The sequence below is a fragment of the Triticum dicoccoides genome, chromosome 7B, assembly GCF_002162155.2.
Source record: "Triticum dicoccoides isolate Atlit2015 ecotype Zavitan chromosome 7B, WEW_v2.0, whole genome shotgun sequence".
In the NCBI taxonomy this organism is placed as follows: domain Eukaryota; kingdom Viridiplantae; phylum Streptophyta; class Magnoliopsida; order Poales; family Poaceae; genus Triticum; species Triticum dicoccoides.
In genome coordinates, this window is record NC_041393.1 from 176754342 (window position 1) to 176773179 (window position 18838).

Sequence of the window (18838 nt, forward strand, 5' to 3'; positions counted from 1 at the left end):
GAGAGAGAGAGAGAGAGAGAGTGTGTTAGCATCATCACATTTCTCACTAACATGTGACATAGTTGAGAGGGCTTAATAGTATGTATCTATAATAGTACAAATGGCATCGACTTCAGAACCATGACCTCCACCTGAATACCTCTTCTTTCTTTCTCTTTCTTCTTGGTTCCCTCTCTCCTTCCCTACTCTGTCCCTTCGTTTCATGTGCCAAATATTTACTAGCACTAGTATAGTTAAGGTCATCTCACATGGTTCAAAATTCTTTCAGCAAATAGAGATTAGAACCGTTGCCTTGCGATGTTGTGCAATAGATGGGGTGGGGATGTGTGCATTGCACACACTACATGATAATCATGTGCGATAGAGATGCAGACGTTTTAGCGAAAGCAAATGTATGCGATACCTGCGTCTGGCCTATGTCAGATGACAGTTCTGGGAGGAGTGGAGAACAAGCGTCGGTCGCAAAGCTCTTTTTACTGGTACCGGTATCTACCGGCAAGCAGTTAGCCAATGAGCACATGACACCACATTAAGCATCTGTATACGGGGGATGTATTTCACTTGTTTCTCCAGATTTGCATGTAGTGTATTTCCTGCACTAGGACGCACCATGTGCCAGATGAAGGACACATGCATGCATGACCATCTCTTGCTGACACACAAGTACCTATAAAGCACGCATGCATTTTGTTTTCTTTGACAATTTCAATCATGCATATCTTTTAATCTATAGTTTTATTTTTAAAACTTTTTTATATTTAAACTCCTAGGGTCAAGACCTTTACAACAAGATCATTCTTGCATATATTTGAAACATGTTTAAATTTCAATGTTTCAATTCACTTATTTCGTTCAATCTATTAATTCGGTGTGGGAAATATGTTTTTGATTTTAGTGAAATTATTATTTTGAAATGACCTAAACTTGTATTGAGTGAAATTATTATTTTGAAATGAGCTAAAATAATTTTGAAATTAGTTTTGTAAAGGATGAAATATAGTATTTCACAAATAGAGTATTTCAATAGAGTTTTTCAGTGAAATATGTTTAAATGAGTGAAATATGAAGATTGAAATCAATTTTTATATGAGTGAAATATTAGTTTTGCAAGCGCATGATGAAATTAGTTTTGAAATATATCTTTTGTAACGAGTGAAAAAGGTTTTTTGAAACGAGTGAAATGTAATATTTCAATTGAATGAGTGTAATGTGTTTTTTTAGTGAAATAAGTTTATTGAAATTGAAAATTAAAATTTGTGAAGATGAATATTAAAAAAACATATTTCAACAGAAATAGCATGAACAAACCTATTTTGTAAGAAATATGTGAAATAAACCTATTTTTATAAGAAATGTGGTCAAATATATTTATTGAAATGATTGAAATCAATTTTAAATGAGTGAAATATCAGTTTCGCAAGCGCGCTGTGAAATTAGTTTTGAAATATACCTTTTGTAGTGAGTGGACAAGTGAAACGTAGTATTTTCAATTGAGTGAGTGTAATGTGTTTTTTAAAATGAGTGAAACGTAGTATTTTCAATTGAGCGAGTGTAACGTGTTTTCTGAATGAAGGAAATCTATCTTTCATAAATGAGTGTAATGTGTTTTCTAAAATGAGTGAAATCTATCTTTTGTAAATGGTTGTAATGTGTTGTCTGAATCTAGTGAAAATGTGAAACTGTCTAGAAGGTTTTCTGAAACTAGTGAAATGTGAAACTGACTGAAATGTTTTCTCTGAAATGAGTGAGACGGTAAAATTCAAACTAATCAAAGTGCATCCAAGATTGATCTTGTTTTAAAGGTCTTGTCACCCTGAATTCAAAAATATAAAATATTTCAAAACTGAATATTTAGTTCAAAAATTACCAACCTTTTAAAATGTGGCATGGAAAATAAAGTGCAAGTATTTAGTGTGTGCATGCAGCTCGTTCATCTGCTCTCTTTCTCACCCTACCACCTGACAAAAGGTACTAATGTGGACCCCGTCCAACACTGTATATCTGTTTATGTAAGATTCGTATTGCTAAAAGAGAGAAACAAAAGCATAGTGGGTCTACCAGCCACACCAATCTCAAAGCAACGTTTGTGGTCGATTATGTACCTCCCGCCACCGGTAAAAAATCTTTTTCAATGCGTCGGTTCGGAGAACAATTCGGAGGTTGAAAACTATCATCCAACCCTCATTTTTTTTATTCAACTGCCACAAGAAAAAATTCAGGAGTCTGATGTATTGGCGGTCCCATACATACATCCATACTTTACACTCACACGAAAGACACATCATGTAGAGCAAACCAAAGTAGGGTGCCGCTTATTCAAGTTTTTTTTTTTTGCATGGTAATACCGCTTATTCAAGCTTGAGTTACGTACACGACATTTATTTAGTCCCCGCGTACATATCCGGGTTACATGGCTTCGTACGTATATATGCTGTATGTATGCAGCAAACTTGTCTTATTCAGTGTACACCGCAAGCATGGATAGAATCCACCACTTAGTGGTTGGCGACGATCTGCTGCGCCTGGGTCTCATACTTAAACCTGTAGGGCGGGCTCATCTTAGAGCTATCCGCCGAAAAGATGAAGATCCCCGGCAGCTTGCCCTGCCGGTCTTGAAGCTGGCGAGCAACTTGGTGCCGCCGGAGCCGGGGTAGTTGCGCGCCTGCTCGTCGTAGAACTGCACGTAGTACTGGACGATGGTGTTGGCGCCGTAGCCGTAGAACTGGAAGTTAACATAATCGATGACGCCGGAGTACTTCCTCCACAGAGCCTGGTAGTACTTCTGGTTGACTGGGAGGTCGTAGGGCGCGATGGAGGTGCGGATGTTGGGGAAGCGGGCCTTGAGCTGGGTGAGCAGGCGGCCGATGCCCTCCACGAACGCGTCGACGTCGGTGCCGAAGTGCTCGTAGTCCACGTCCACGCCGTCCAGCCCGTACTGGTTGATCATGGCGGAGAGGGAGGAGACGGCGTTGGCCACCCACGAGTCGACGGAGGTCGGCGCGTATGTGGCATTGACGCCGGTGTTCTGGACGGTGTCGCCGCCGAGGCTGACCATGATGCTTAGGTTAGGGTGGGCCGCCTTGGCGGCGGCCATGGCGGTGTAAGACAATAGGCTTTGGGGGGAACTGGCACAACCCTCTAGGGGTGGCCTATCACATATATATATATATATAATGAGGTGGTATACAACGTTACAATATACACATGTAAATACAGTCTAACACCCTCCCTCAATCTTAGCCACTTTCTAATGAATCTAGAAGGGTAAGATTGCGCCTGCAAGTCTCAAACTGTGGCAAAGGCAATGGCTTGGTGAAGATGTCAGCAAGTTGATCCTTGGAAGAAATAAACTTGATCTGTAGTTGCTTCTGAGAGACACGTTCACGCACAAAGTGATAGTCAACTTCAATGTGTTTCGTTCGGGCATGGAATACCGGATTTGCAGAAAGGTATGTAGCACCGATGTTATCACACCAAAGAACAGGAGGCTGTGATTGGGGTATACTTAACTCCTGAAGCAAGGACTGTACCCAGATGATCTCTGATGTGGCATTGGCCACAGCCTTATACTCAGTCTCAGTACTGCTACGCGAGACAGTAGCCTGTTTCCGAGCACTCCAGGCAATCAGGTTAGAGCCAAAGAAGACAGCATAACCCCCCGTGGATCGCCTGTCATCCGGATTGCCAGCCCAGTCTGCATCAGAATATGCTGAAAGACAACCAGAGTCAGACGGCCGAATATGCAAACCATGAGCCACCGTGAAACGAATATAGCGCAAAATCCGCTTGACAGCAGACCAATGAGTGTCACGGGGTGACTGCAGATACTGGCAGACTCGGTTAACAGCATAGGAAATGTCTGGTCGCGTGATCGTCAAGTACTGGAGCCCACCAACAATACTCCTGTACTCTGTCGCATCAGAAGTAGAAAGAAGCACACCATCAACAGCATTGAGCTTATCAGTGGTAGACATGGGTGTAGTCGTCGGTTTGCACTTAAGCATCCCAGCTCGCTGCAACAAATCCAGAGAGTACTTCTTCTGCGTCATAACAAGGCCAGCAGCACGAGAAATAACCTCCACACCAAGAAAGTAATGAAGCTTCCCAAGGTCCTTGACCGCAAAATCAGCACCAAGTGAGCGAACAAGCGCAGTAGCAGCCGACTGATAGGAGCTGACCAAAATGATATCATCTACATAGACCAACAAGTACATAGTAACCTCAGGCCTTTGAAGAAGAAACAATGAGGAGTCAGCAGTTGATGATGCAAAACCATGAGCACGAAGAGCCATTGCAAGACGAGCATGCCAAGCACGAGGAGCCTGCTTCAGACCATAAATTGCCTTGGACAGACGACAGAGATGATCAGGGCGATCCGGATCAGAGAAACCCGGAGGCTGGCGCATGTAAACCTCCTCCGCCAAGACACCATGAAGAAAAGCATTTTGAACATCAAGCTGACGAAGAAACCAACCTCGAGTAACAGCCAGAGAGAGAAGAAGTCTGATGGTAGTGGGCTTGACCACTGGACTGATGGTGTCTTCATAGTCAAGTCCAAAACGCTGTCGAAAACCACGAGCAACCAGACGAGCCTTATAGCGCTCAATGGACCCATCAGAATGCCTCTTCACTTTGAAAACCCATTTGGAATCAATGACATTTACCCGTGATTGTGGAGGAACAAGAGTCCATGTCTGATTGCGAAGAAGCGCTTGATACTCCTGCTCCATGGCCTCTCTCCAATGAGGAATGCGCACAGCAGCTTGATACGTGCGTGGCTCAGAGGATGGATCTGCGAGAGCAGCAGACATGCACGCCGCTAACCAAGCAACTGTGCCATCGTGACGTTGCTTAGGCTGAAAAATGCCACTCCAACTGCGCGTATGTGGACGTAGAGCAGCAGCAGGAGCCGGCGGAGGCGAAGGTGACGGAGACGTGACGGTCGCCGGAGATGCAGGAATCACCTCAGGCGAGCTCGGGACAGACAACTCCGGGCTGCATGGCGAAGACTGGCCCGACGACAGGGGCTCAGAGGCCATGGGCGAACCAAGAGTGGGCGAGGCCAGCTCCGGTGACACCGGCCCAGACGGCCTTGGCGAGGCGAGAGCAGGCGAGGCCGGCCCTGGTGAGAAGGGCCCAGACACCCTGGGCGAGGCAGGGGCGGGCGAGGCCAGGCCTGGTGATGACTGCCCCGACGCCCTGGGCGAGACGGGGACCGAGGAGGCCGGCCCAGTCGGCGGGGTTGCAGGGCGTGACGATGGCGAAGGCAGCCCAGAAGCCAGAGGCGACCGGGCCAGGACGTCGATCGGCCGTGCATGAGCACGGAAACCGAGGCCATGCAGGGGCGCCATGTGCTCCTCATGCACAACAGAAGGTGCCGAGGATGAAGGCGATGGCGACGAAGAGGAAGATGACGCTTCCAGAATCTCCAAACGAGCCCCACGACCAGTGCCTGCACCATGGTTAGGCAACAATAGAGGAGAATATGCAACATCATCAAATTGGTCAGAAGCAACAGAGGATGAATGCATGACAGGTGGCTCGGTAGTGGACACAGGGAGTTTGGCAAAGGGAAAAACATGCTCATCAAACACAACATCCCAAGAGATGTAGACACGATTAGTGGGCACATGAAGACATTTGTATCCTTTATGAAGAGAGCTATAACCAAGAAAAACACACTTCTTGGAACGAAACTCGAGCTTACGCTTGTTATATGGACGGAGATGGGGCCAGCAAGCACACCCAAACACCTTGAGAAAGGTGTAGTCCGGTTGTTCATTAAGGAGAACTTCAATGGGAGTCTTCATATTCAAAACACGAGTGGGAGTACGATTGATGAGAAAACATGCAGTGGTGAAAGCATCACTCCAAAAACGAAACGGAACAGATGCATGGGCCAAAAGAGTCAGACCAGAGGTGGTATACAACGTTACAATATACACATGTAAATACAGTCTAACAGGCGGCGGGCGTGAGGTTGCCCGTGTCCCAGAACGGCTTGAAGACGCCGTTGGTCGGCGTGGGCTTGGACTGCTGGCTCGCCAGGTAGTCGATGGCGAAGGCGAGGATGAAGTGGAAGCTGACGCCGGTGTTGACGGGCACGTCGGAGAACTGGACGCCGGTGAACTGCGCGCCGATGTACTCCCGGAAGAGGTACCCGTTCGTCATGGCTGGCTCAACGGATCGAATGAAATCTAGCTCAGTGGATCGAATGACATGCATGCTTAGGCATTCTCCGAATTTATAGCGGCTGTGCACTGGCTCGCGTGTGGCCGCTTGCATGCCACGTACGTCCAGAGCAAGTCAACAATGGCGTGCTGCTAGTTTCCGCATCCGTGAGAAGTGTCGTTGTTTTGACGGATCTCCGGGCGACGCGCGGGAACATCACACGTTAGCTCTCATGGCAGCAGTTGTGAGCCTAACGCTGGAGAGATTTCCATGCTCCAAAGTTGAGTACAGTACACCGAGGCGAGGCGACTACGACCACGTATCCGTTCAGATGCAGAACCTTCAGACGAGATCGCCAAGTGCAAAATATGCCCTCGTGGGTTGTCGGCACATTCTCTTCGGGCATTAATTTGTTAGGCCACTCTTACGCGTAGAATTCCACGTTACGGTACTGACCGGGCGTATAGGATGTCAAAGTTTTTTCCAGTTAAGATAACGAAGACACATGCATGGTACTATCACTGAGTGTGACCTCTTAGGCCTCCTTTGGTTCATACAATAGTAATAGTAGAGTAGTGAAAAACTATAGGAAGTAAGAGATGACATGCATCTCAATTTCTATAGAAACACCACTTGGGGAGCGCTAAGGCGGTTAGAGAAGATTGCGAAGTGATCGGGCTTTAACGCTAGGGTTAGGGTGTCCTGTCGGGGGTGGCTAGTCCCCGACGACGTCTAGGGTTGCGACGGCGCATCCTGGGCGTGGGTGGATGTTGCTATTCTCTGTCAGGGGCGGGGCCAATGGCGGAGAAGGCAGGAGGGAAGATGGCAACAGTTCCAGAGAAGACGACGACCCCAAGATCGACGCAGGCGGCATCCTCCACGCCGATGCGGGAGGGAGGGCTGGGGGTTCTGCTGGACGGGGGGCTCCTGTATCCCCGGCCGAGACCAAAACTCCGACCCAGCTGCGAGCCTCTCAGCGCGGCTAGGGGCATGATGTTGATGGACAAGGAGGCCGACGGAATCGTCTTTGAAGAAGACGATCAATCACTTCCAAAAGCTACAAGATGGTCGGCAGTCAGCAAGGTTTGCTCCTCCAGGCCTTTGAAGAAATCTGTGTTGGAAAGAACTATGCCAAGGGCTTGGAGTCTCCACAAGGAAGCAAGGTTCAGGAATATGGGATCAAACATATTTGTGGTAGACTAGGGATTGGACACATGTCCTGCACAATGGTCTGTGGCAGTATGATTTTTCTATTCTGATTATGAAGGACTATGAAGGTGATGTGAGGCCCTCTGAGATGGTATTTGATAAGATTGATATCTGGGTTCGGGTGGGTGATCTACCCCGGACAAAAGGACGGAGGCATTCGGCAAAGCTCTTGGCAACTAGCTGGGAGAGGTTATGAGGGTGGATACTGACAAGGACGGCATCGCCAGAGGGCAACACCTTAGGGTTTGAGCTTTAATCTCTATGTTTGAGCCTCTGGTTTGGTGCTTCAACTTGAAGAAGTCTAAGGAAGATAAGGAGGGAACCTGGTTTGATTTTCAGTACGAGAATGTTCCACACTTTTGTTTTGAATGCGGCAGGCTTGTTCACAAGGGAGGGGCCTGCGATCGTCCCCCCGACTCTTCTGATCAATGGGGGGTGTCTTCGGGCGTCTCCCAGTCATAACAACTCAGGCAAAGAAGGGTCATCAAGTGCAGCCTCAAGTAGTAGCAACAACTTTGTTAGCTCCCAGGGTATGGATGATCAGAGGGATCGTTCGGAGCACCACAAGGGTGAGAGAAATGCCAACGAAAAGAAATCTCAACTCAGAATTTGATAGTTTCAGGGAGTACCGCACTGGTGGGCGCTCGAGGGACAAGGACATAGTTAGCAGCTACAGGCAGTGGTCGGGTAGAGTTGAAGAAGCTAGAGAGGAGGACCTCGGGTACGGGCTTGAGCAGAAATGGGAGAGAGACTTGCGAAATAAATTAGTTGAGCAAAGCCAACAAAGGCAGCGGGAGACAGGATGGGACGACTACAATGGAAGAAAGGGCAAGTATAGTCATAGTGAAAGTGAATACGACAGGCATGCTGTGGGCCGAGACTCTTACAAAGCTGAATGGGGAGAACCCGCTATGCATGCGCCCGCAATGCATGGCGATCGGAACCGACGTAAGGGCCATTACATCCGGAAGTACAGAAAGGATTTTGACCATCAGCGTGGCAGCTCGTCGCAGGCTAGTGGAGAACATGAGAGCAGAAAACAAAGGCCCAAGCAAATGTGGGTTGCCAAGGGAGAGATGGACAGGCAGGAGGATAGGAGAGTTTCATTCGCGACACGAGGCGCAAGACGTCTACAATGTTTGATTGCATCTCCAAGCATCATGATCGATCGACGGACCCTGCGGGGCCACCTGCAGGAGCAATGAATATCCTTGCCTGTAACTATCGAGGACTGGGGCTGGACTCGACAGTCGGCGGGCTTCATGACCTGGATAGGTACGTCTTACAACCCAGCGGTGGTTTTCTTAAGTGAAACGAAGAAGAAGGCTAATACAATGAATAGGCTCAAGTGGAGTCTAGGTTTCCGGAAGGGTGTGGCTATGGATTGTGTTGGTAAGAGTGGTGGCTTGGCTTTATGGTGGAGAGACAATATGCAGGTAGATGTGAGGCCTTGTTGCCAATATTCATTGATGCGGCGGTCGTGTTTGAGGACAAAGCTTTCAGGATCATTGGATTCTATGGCGAGCCTAGGAAGGAATTAAGGAATAAATCTTTGGAAGCTCTTCGGTATTTGAGGAGACAAGATAATGAACCATGGATCTGTGTTGGGGATTACAACAAGGTCCTTCTTCAGACTAAACAATTTGGTGGGAACATAAGAAGCTTTTCTTATATGGAGAATTTTAGATAATGCCTAGCCGACTACGACTTGGCTGATCTTGGGTTCCCTGGTTACCCATACACTTGGGACAACAAGCGAGATGGAGCTGAGAATGTCCAAGTTCGTCTTGACCGTGAAACATGCAATTGATTTCCTTGGGTTGTTCCCCTCTACGGTTATGGAACATTTCATCACTGAGGAGTCGGACCACAATGATATTATTGCTCATGCTAGGGAGACAGCTCCTGTTGCTTCTAACAATGGGTTTCAGAGATTTTGCTATGAGGAAATGTGGATGAGGCATGAAGGATATGATGAGATGGTCAGGTGTGCATGGCAAAAGGTAGTGTCAGCGGGGCAGGGGCGGCCAAAACCCGTGACATTCCAAAGTCCGTGTCTGCTGAGATGCAACATTAGGGCCACACTGTGTTCGGCTCGGTCGACCCAGCTCGGCTATGCAAAAGAGAGGGCTTTGGTTTCGGGTTGCTCACTGGAGGTCCGAAACTTGGAAAATCAGTTAAAAGAATTGTATGAGAGGGAATATATTATGTATAAACAAAGATCAAGAGTAGGATGGCTGAAGGAAGGAGATCAAAACACAAGTTATTTTCAGAACAGAGCTAGGCATCGGAAGAGGAAAAACACGGTAAAGGCACTTAAGAGGGTTGATGGCAGCAAGTGCACTATTGATGATGAGATGAGAGCTATGGCTGCTTCATTTTATGTAAATCTCTTCACTTCAGATGGCTCAGATGGGGCGGACAGAATACTTCACTTGATGAATGAGGTTGTCACCGATGAGATGAATAAGCACCTAACGGGCCCAATTCTGGATACCAAGATAGAGATTGCTCTATTTCAGATGGGGGGTACGAAAGCTCCTAGTCCGGATGGGTTGCCAGCTCTATTCTACCAGAGACACTGGTCTCTTATTAAGGATGGCATTTGTGCAGCTGTTCGTGATTTTTTGCAAGGTCGGTTGACACCGGATCCATTCAATGATACAATGTTGGTCACGATCCCGAAGGTTAGCTCATCGGAGCTGCTTTCCTAGTTTCGCCCAATTAGCCTTTGCAATATTCTTTACAAGGTGGCTGCGAAAGTGCTTGCAAACAGACTGAAGAGCTTTCTACCGGTCATGATCCCGGAGGGAAAAAGTGCTTTTGTATCGGGGAGGCTCATCACGAATAATGTGCTTGTCACATGTGAGTGTGTTCACACCATTAGAAATCAGAAAAGAAAGAAACCCTTATGTGCGGTCAAATTAGACATGATGAAGGCGTACGACCGTGTGGAATGGTCTTTCTTGGAGCAAGTTATGCAGAAATATGGTTTCTCTCACGGATGGGTGGATATGATCATGGGGTGTCTCAGAATAGCTAGGTTCACTCTCAAACTTAATGGAGGCTATTCTGATATTTTCATCCCATCTAGGGGGCTCATGCATGGTTACCCTCTCTCCCCTTACTTGTTCCTCCTGTGTGTCGAAGGCTTTTCAACACTCCTAAAAAATTCACAACTTGATAAATAGATTTGTGGAGTTTCATTTGGGAGAACTGTCCCCCGTGTGACTCACCTTTCATTTGCAGATGACATCATTGTTTTCCTTGAGGGATCCCAAAGCAACATGGAGGCGTTGAGAGATATTCTACAAGTCTATGAACAAGCTTTGGGACAACTTCAAAAAATCCTCCATTTTCTTGGGTAAGGGAAGTGGTGAGGGAGATAGAGAGATGATCAACGAGATTATTGGTATTTCTTCGGAAGCTCTCAGTGATAAGTACTTGGGCTTGCAACCGGTGGTGGGTCGGTCAAAAGAAGGCACTTTTAAGCATGTGAAGGAAAGTTCCAAACGGAAAGTTTTGGGTTGTAAGGGCCAAGGTTTGTCTAAGGCAGCAAAGGAAGTTCTTGTCAAATCTGGGCGACAAGCGACACCAGCGCTCACCATGAGCTGTTTTAAACTCTCAAAGAAAATGTACCAGAACCTGACTACTACCTCCTCTAACTTCTGGTGGGGTTCAGCGAATGGTGAAAAGAAGGTGCACTGGGTGGCTTGGGACAAGATGTGCTTGTCAAAAAGAGATGGTGGTATGGGGTTCATGAACTATGAAGCGTTAAATCAGGCATTGCTTGCAAAACAAGCGTGGAGAATCTTGCATGCACCTCAATCCATATGTGTATGTGTTCTTCAAGCTAAGCTAGGTACTTTAAGGAGGGGTCAATCATGAATGCAACCTGCTCTTCGAGACGATCATACACCTTTTGGAGTATTCTTTATGGTCGGGACCTTCTCAGAGAGGGCCCCATTTGGCGGATTGGCGATGGATCTAAAGTGCATATTCACCATGATAACTAGATTCTACGCAAGGGTTGTCTAAGGCCACAGGGCAAAATTTATTTGCATGGCACTACTGATACATCTCCAACGTATCTATGATTTTTTATTGTTTGTTGTTATATTATCATACTTGGATGTTTTACAATCATTTTATAGTCATTTTATATCATTTTTGGTACTAACCTATTGACATAGTGCCCAGTGCCAGTTGTTGTTTTCTGCATGTTTTTTACATCGTGGGAAATCAATATCAAACGGAGGCCAAATGCAGCGAAACTCCTGGAGGTTTTTTTAGGCCAGAAGACATCCCGTGGGCCAAGGAAGCACCTCGGGGGTGGCTCGAGGGGAGCAGCACCCACCAGGGCGCGCCAGGAGGCCCAGGCGCGCCCTGGTGGGTTGTGCCCACCTCGGGTGCCCCCTGAACTACCTCTTTGCTCTATAAATACCCCAATATTCCAGAAACCCTAGGGGAGTCGATGAAAATCAATTCCAGCCGCTGCAGAGTCCAGAACCACTAGTTTCAATCTAGACACCGTCATGGAGGGGTTCGCCACTTTCATTGGTGCCTCTCCGATGATGCGTGAGTAGTTATTTTTAGACCTACGGGTCAGTAGTTAGTAGCTAGATGGCTTACTCTCTCTCTTGATTATCAATACAATGGTCTCTTGGAGATCCATATGATGTAAGTCTTTTTGCGGTGTGTTTGTTGGGATCCGATGAACTTTGAGTTTATGATTAGATCTATGTTTTTATCCATGAAAGTTATTTGAGTTTTCTTTGATCTCTTATATGCATGATTGCTTATAGCCTCGTATTTCTTCTCCGATATTTGGGTTTTGTTTTGCCAACTTGATTTATTTATATTGCAATGGGAAGAGGTGCTTTGTAGTGGGTTCGATCTTACGGTGCTTGATCCTAGTGACAGAAGGGGAGCCGACACGTATGTATCGTTGCTACTATGGATAACAAGATGGGATCTATATCTTTGCATTAGATAAATGAATCTTGTCTACATTATGTCATCGTTCATATTGCATTAATCCATTTTTCCATGAACTTAATACACTAGATGCATGTTGGATAGCGGTCGATGTGTGGAATAATAGTAGTAGATGCAGGCAGGAGTCGGTCTTCTATTCTTGGACGTGATGCCTATATAATGATCATTGCCTGGATATCATCATGATTATTTGAAGTTCTATCAATTTCCCAACAATAATTGTTTTCCCACATTTTGCTATTTTTCTCGAGAGAAGCCACTAGTGAAACCTACGGGCCCCGGGTCTATTTTCATCATATTTGCCTCTGCGATCTATTTTCCTTTGCATTTATTTTCAGATCTATTAAACCAAAAATACAAAAATACCTAGCTGCAATTTATTTGTTCCGCGGTCTATTTATCCTATCTACCACTTCTACCTCACGTTATTTGCCTATCTTGAGGCGCCGTACCCTAAAGGGATTGACAACCCCTTTAACATGTCGGGTTGCGAGTATTTGTTATTTGTGTGCAGGTGATGTTTACGTGGTGTGAGAAGGTTCTCCTACTGGTTCTATAACCATGGTCTCATCACTGAGGGAAATACCTATTGTCGCTATACTGCATCATCCCTTCCTCTTTGGGAAATACCGACGTAGTTCTAGCAGACATCAAAAGGAATTTCTGGCGCCGTTGCCGGGGAGGATCTTCAACATCAACCAGGTTCCTAATCACAAATCTCATCTCCTTGCAATTTACATTATTTGCCATTTGCCTCTCATTTTCCTTTCCCCCACTTCACAAAAATTTGCCGGTTTATTCGCCCTCTTTTTCGTTCACCGTTTTCTCGTCAGATCTGTTTTTGAGTGCAATCTTGTTGCGAAGTCATCATGACTCAAGAGAACACCAAGTTGTGTGATTTCTCAAATACCAACAACAATGATTTTATTAGCACTCCGATTGCTCCTCCCGCCACTAGTGCAGAGTCTTGTGATATTAATACTGCTTTGCTGAATCTTGTCATGAAAGATCAATTTGCTAGTACTCCTAATGAGGATGCCGCGTCCCATCTTAACACATTCATGGAATTATGTGATATGCAAAATAAAAAAGATGTGGACAATGATGTTGTGAAATTGAAATTATTTCCGTTTTATTTGAGAGATCGTGCAAAAATTTGGTTTTCTTCTTTGTCTCGCAATAGTATCGATTCTTGGAACAAGTGCAAAGATGCTTTTATCACTAAGTATTTTCTGCCCACAAAAATTATTTCCCTTAGAACCCAGATCATGAATTTCAAGCAACTTGAACATGAGCATGTTATACAATCTTGGGAAAGGATGAAATTGATGCTAAGGAATTGCCTAACTCATGGGTTATATCTTTGGATGATCATAGAAAAATTTTATGCGTGTTGAATTTTGTTTCTCGTAATCTTTAGATTCCGCCGCGGGGGTTACTTTTATGGAAATTACTTTGGGTGAAGCTACTAAACCGCTAGACAATATTATGGAAAATTACTCACAATGGCATACCGAAAGAGCTCCTAGTAGTAAAAAAGTCAATTCGGTACAAGAAATAAATTCTTTGAGTGAAAAAGTTGATGCTCTTATGAAGTTTGTTGCTAATAAAAGTGCTCCTATTGATTTTAATGATGTGTCTTTATCTACTTTGATTGAGCAAAATAGTGATGCCATAGATGTGAATTTTGTCTCGCGAAATAATTTCAATAGCAATGCTTATAGAGGTAATTTTAATCCTAGGCCTTTTCCTAGTAATTCCTCTAATAATTATGGTAATTCCTATGGTATTCCCACCTATAATAATAATAGAAACACCTCTGATCTTGAGAGCAATATTAAAGAATTTATCAATACACAAAAGGCTTTCAACACTTCAATAGAAGAAAAATTGAATAAAATTGATGATTTGTCTAGAAGTGTTGATAGAATTTCTCATGATGTAGAAACTCCCAAGATGAAAAATTTTATGCCTAAAGTTGAAGAATCAATTAAAGCTCTCTATTTCTTCTATGGATGAAAGTAAGAAAAGAACCGCTATGCTTAGAGCTAAAAGAGAATTTTTAGAAAGAGTGTTTTTAGTGATTACTATCATAAAAGTGATGAAGATATTAAAATTATTGGTGTTCCTTCTATTGATTCTTTATTTAGTAAATTTAAGATTGATGAAAAAGGGATTGGATAATAGTCAACTTTAGTTAGAAAGCGTCCCTACGATTCGGAGGGTGAAAATCTTGTTGAGGAAATTGATAAAAGTGGGTTTGAAGAGGTCAAGACTTTAAGTAGTGATGTGCCCACTATTTTGGATTACAAAGACTTTAATTATGATAGTTGCTCTTTGGTTGATTGTATTTCTTTGTTGCAATCCATGATAAATTCACCCCATGCTTATGAACAAAATAAAGCTTTTACTAAACATATTGTTGATGCCATGATGAAAGCTTTTGAAGAAAAGTTGGAATTAGAAGTTTCAATTCATAGAAAATTGCATGATGAGTGGGAACCTACTATCAAAGTCAAGATTAAAAATTATGAGTGTTTTGCTTTATGTGACTTGGGTGATAGTGTTTCTACAATTCTAAAATCTTTATGTGATCTGCTTGGTCTCACCAATATTGAAGAATGCTCTTTAAATTTGCACTTGGTGGATTCTACTATTAGAAAGCCTTTGGAAAGAATTAATGATGTTCTTATTCTTGCAAATAGGAATTATGTGCCCATAGATTTTATTGTTCTTGACATTGATTGCAATCTATCTTGTCCAATTATTCTTGGTAGACCGTTTTTGCGTACTATTGGTGCCGTGATTGATATGAAAGAAGGCAGTACTAAATTTCAATTTCCACTAAGGAAGGGAATGGAACACTTCCCTAGAACAAGAATTAGTCCACCATATAAATCAATCATGAGGGCATCTTATGAATCTAGAACCAAAGATGACAACACTTAGATCCTACGCGTTATGCCTAGCTAGGGGCGTAAAACAATAGCGCTTGTTGGGAGGCAACCCAATGAATACAATTTATTTTTGCTTTTTGCTTTCTGTTATTGTGTGTTAGCATAATTATGCTACTGTTATGATTGTGGTTTTTGTGTTTTAGTTAGTGTTTGTGCCAAGCAAGGCCTTTGGAAAGACTTGGGTGAAAGTTGATTTGATCTTGCTGAAAAGCAGAAACTTTTGTGCTCACGAGATTATTTTTCATGTTTTACAGAAGAGTGATTTTGAGTTGATTCTTTTTGAATAATATTAATATACAAATTCCTCACGTCCACCAATTTATTCTAGAATTTTTTGAGTTACAGAATATTAGAAATATTCAGATTGCTACAGACTGTTCTATTTTTGACAGATTCTGTTTTCTTTGCGTTGTGTGCTTATTTTGATGATTCTATGATTTTCTTTGATGAGTTTTTGCCATAGAAAATTTGGAATACAGTAGATATAATGCAAAAACAAAATAAGAATAGGTTTGCTACAATACTTATAGTAGTGGTTTGGTTTCTTATACTAACGGATCTCACGAAGGTTTTGTTTGAGTTTTGTGTGATTGAAGTTTTCAAGTTTTGGGTTATCTTACAATGGATGAAGGAATAAGGATTAGCAAAAGGCTAAGCTTGGGGATGCCCGAGGCACCCCAAGATAATATTCAAAGAAGTAGGAAGCAACTAAGCTTGGGGATGCCCCCGAGTGTTATCTCCGCTTTCTTCTAACAACCATCGGTATTTTACTTGAAACTATATTTTTATTCGTCACATAATATGAGTTTTTCTTGGAGCGTCTTGTATGATATGAGTATTTGCTTGTTTTGCTTTGTGTTTTAAGTGTTGAATCCTTTCTGGACACACCCTTTTGAGAGATCCAAAAATTATGCTATGCTTGCTCATATGCTTCACTTAAATTTTTAGAGCCATGGATTTGCTCTAGCACTTCACTTATATCTTTTTGAGCACGGTGTGCTTTGTTATTTTTGAAGAAATGCTCCCATGCTTCACTTAGATTTATTTGGGAGTTAGTAAATTTTTAAGAAATTCTCTCTTGCTTCAGTTAGATTATTTTGAGAGACAGAAAAAATTATGCTCATGATCTTCACTCATATTTGTTTGAGCTTATCAAAAGCAACATATGAAAATAGTCCCAAAGTGATAGATATCCAAGGAGGATATAATAAAAACTTTCATGAAGATCGTTGGACAAAATAAACTTGATGCTTAGTAATGGTTTTGAGATATGACGATATGATATGTGAGTTATGTTGATGAGTAATTGTGCTTTAGTAAGAATATTGATGTTAAGGTTTGTGATTCCCTATGCAAGTACGAAAGTCAATAATTATGCAATGAAATGTATATCCTACTTATGGTGCATTATTTGGTGTTACTTATGCTTAATGCTTTGGGTATGAGATTTTTCGCTTTGTGGTTGGTTGCTTCTCAATCTTTTTGCTAGCCTTCATTTTGCACTAAGTATGATCACTACTTGTGCATCCAAAACCCTTTAAAACAGTTTTGCCATATGAGTCCACTATACCTACCTATATGCCTTATTTCCATAATTTCTCTTTTGTGTGCTTAACCGCTCGCGAAGTGGTGAAGGGTAGGCAATCTTTTTCATGCTAGATGTGTTATTCTCACAATGAGTGTTTATTCACTTGTCATTGCATGAGAGTACGGCAAAGGTATTAGGGATGCCCAATCCCACAATGAAAAATGAATTTACTTTATGTTGTCAAATAATAATTTCCTTGGAAAGTGTTGGTATGGAGGGCACCCGTGGATATGGTTAGCCATGGAAAGTGAAAGTAATGGTGGAAAAAGGAATAAACTTTATTTTCTGTTTGGGAACCGCCTATGATGTATCTAGCATGGAAAGTGTTTGGATGCTCCAAGTCGTTTTCGTTGGTGGGAAAAGTATGCCTCTCAAAATATTTTTATCTCTCAATTTAAGCTCTGAGCTCTAGCACCTCTACAAATCCCTACTTCCCTCCGTGAAGGGCCTTTCTATTACTTATCCAATTTTTATTTTGAATTTGAGTCTCCATATTCTCTTATAAAGCACCAACTAAGGGGCACTATGATCGTATTTGAGCATTGGGTGTAGCTAATATTCGAGTGTGTTTCATGAATGGATCAATGACTAAGCATGATGGGTTAGGGATAACTTGCTTTAGTGTTGATAATTAGAAAGACATGGCTGCTTGTTGGTATGCTTGAGTATTAAAGTCTTCATGTCAAAACTATACTATTGCTTTGAATCATATAAAAGTCCATATGTCCATGCTATGAAGAAAAGAAATGTGATGAACATGTTAGGCAGCATTCCACATCAAAAATTCTGTTTTTATCATTTACCTACTCGAGGACGAGCAGGAATTAAGCTTGGGGATGCTGAAACATCTCCAACATATCTATAATTTTTGATTGTTCCATACTATTATATTATCATTCTTGGATCTTTTACAATCATTTTATAGTCATTTTATATCATTTTTTGGTACTAACCTATTGACATAGTGCCCAGTGTCAGTTGCTGTTTTTGCATGTTTTTTACATTGCAGGAAATCAATATCAAATGAAGTCCAAACGCGGTGAAACTCCTAGAGGATTTTTTGGGCCAAAAGACATCCAGTGGGCCAAGGAAGCACTTGGGGATGGCTTGAGGGGAGCAGCACCAGCCAGGGCGCGCCAGGAGGCCCAGGCGCGCCCTGGTGGGTTGTGCCCACCTCGGGTGCCCCCTGAACCGCCCATTTGCTCTATAAATACCCAACATTCCAAAAACCCTAGGGGAGTCGACGAAAATCAATTCCAGCCGCCGCAGAGTCCAGAACCACCATATCCAATCTAGACACCGTCATGGAGGAGTTCATCACTTCCATTGGTGCCTCTCTGATGATGCGCGAGTAGTTCTTTGTAGATCTACGGGTCCGTAGTTAGTAGCTAGATGGCTTACTCTCTCTCTTGATTATCAATACAATGGTCTCTTGGAGATCCATATGATGTAAGTCTTTTACGGTGTGTTTGTTGGGATCCGATGAACTTTGAGTTTATGATCAGATCTATGTTTTTATCCATGAAAGTTATTTGAGTCTTCTTTGATCTCTTATATGCAGGATTGCTTATAGCCTCATATTTCTTCTTTGATATTTGGGTTTTGTTTGGCCAACTTGATCTATTTATCTTGCAATAGGAAGAGGTGCTTTGTAGTGGGTTCGATCTTACGGTGCTTGATCCCAGTGACAGAAGGGGAACCAACACGTATGTATCGTTGCTACTAATGATAACAAGATGGGATCTATATCTTCGCAATAGATAAATGGATCTTTTCTACATCATGTCATCGTTCTTATTGCATTACTCTATTTTTTCATGAACTTAATACACTAGATGCATGCTGGATAGCGGTCGATGTGTGGAGTAATAGTAGTAGATGCAGGCAGGAGTCGGTCTATTAATCTTGGACGTGA

At 43.2% G+C, this 18838-nt stretch overlaps 1 pseudogene; it reads right to left on the reverse strand.

The window, feature by feature from the left end:
* Window positions 1–2495: 2495 nt before the first annotated feature.
* LOC119338785 lies at window positions 2496–6200 on the reverse strand (annotated as a pseudogene).
* Between the last annotated feature and the right edge of the window lie 12638 nt (window positions 6201–18838).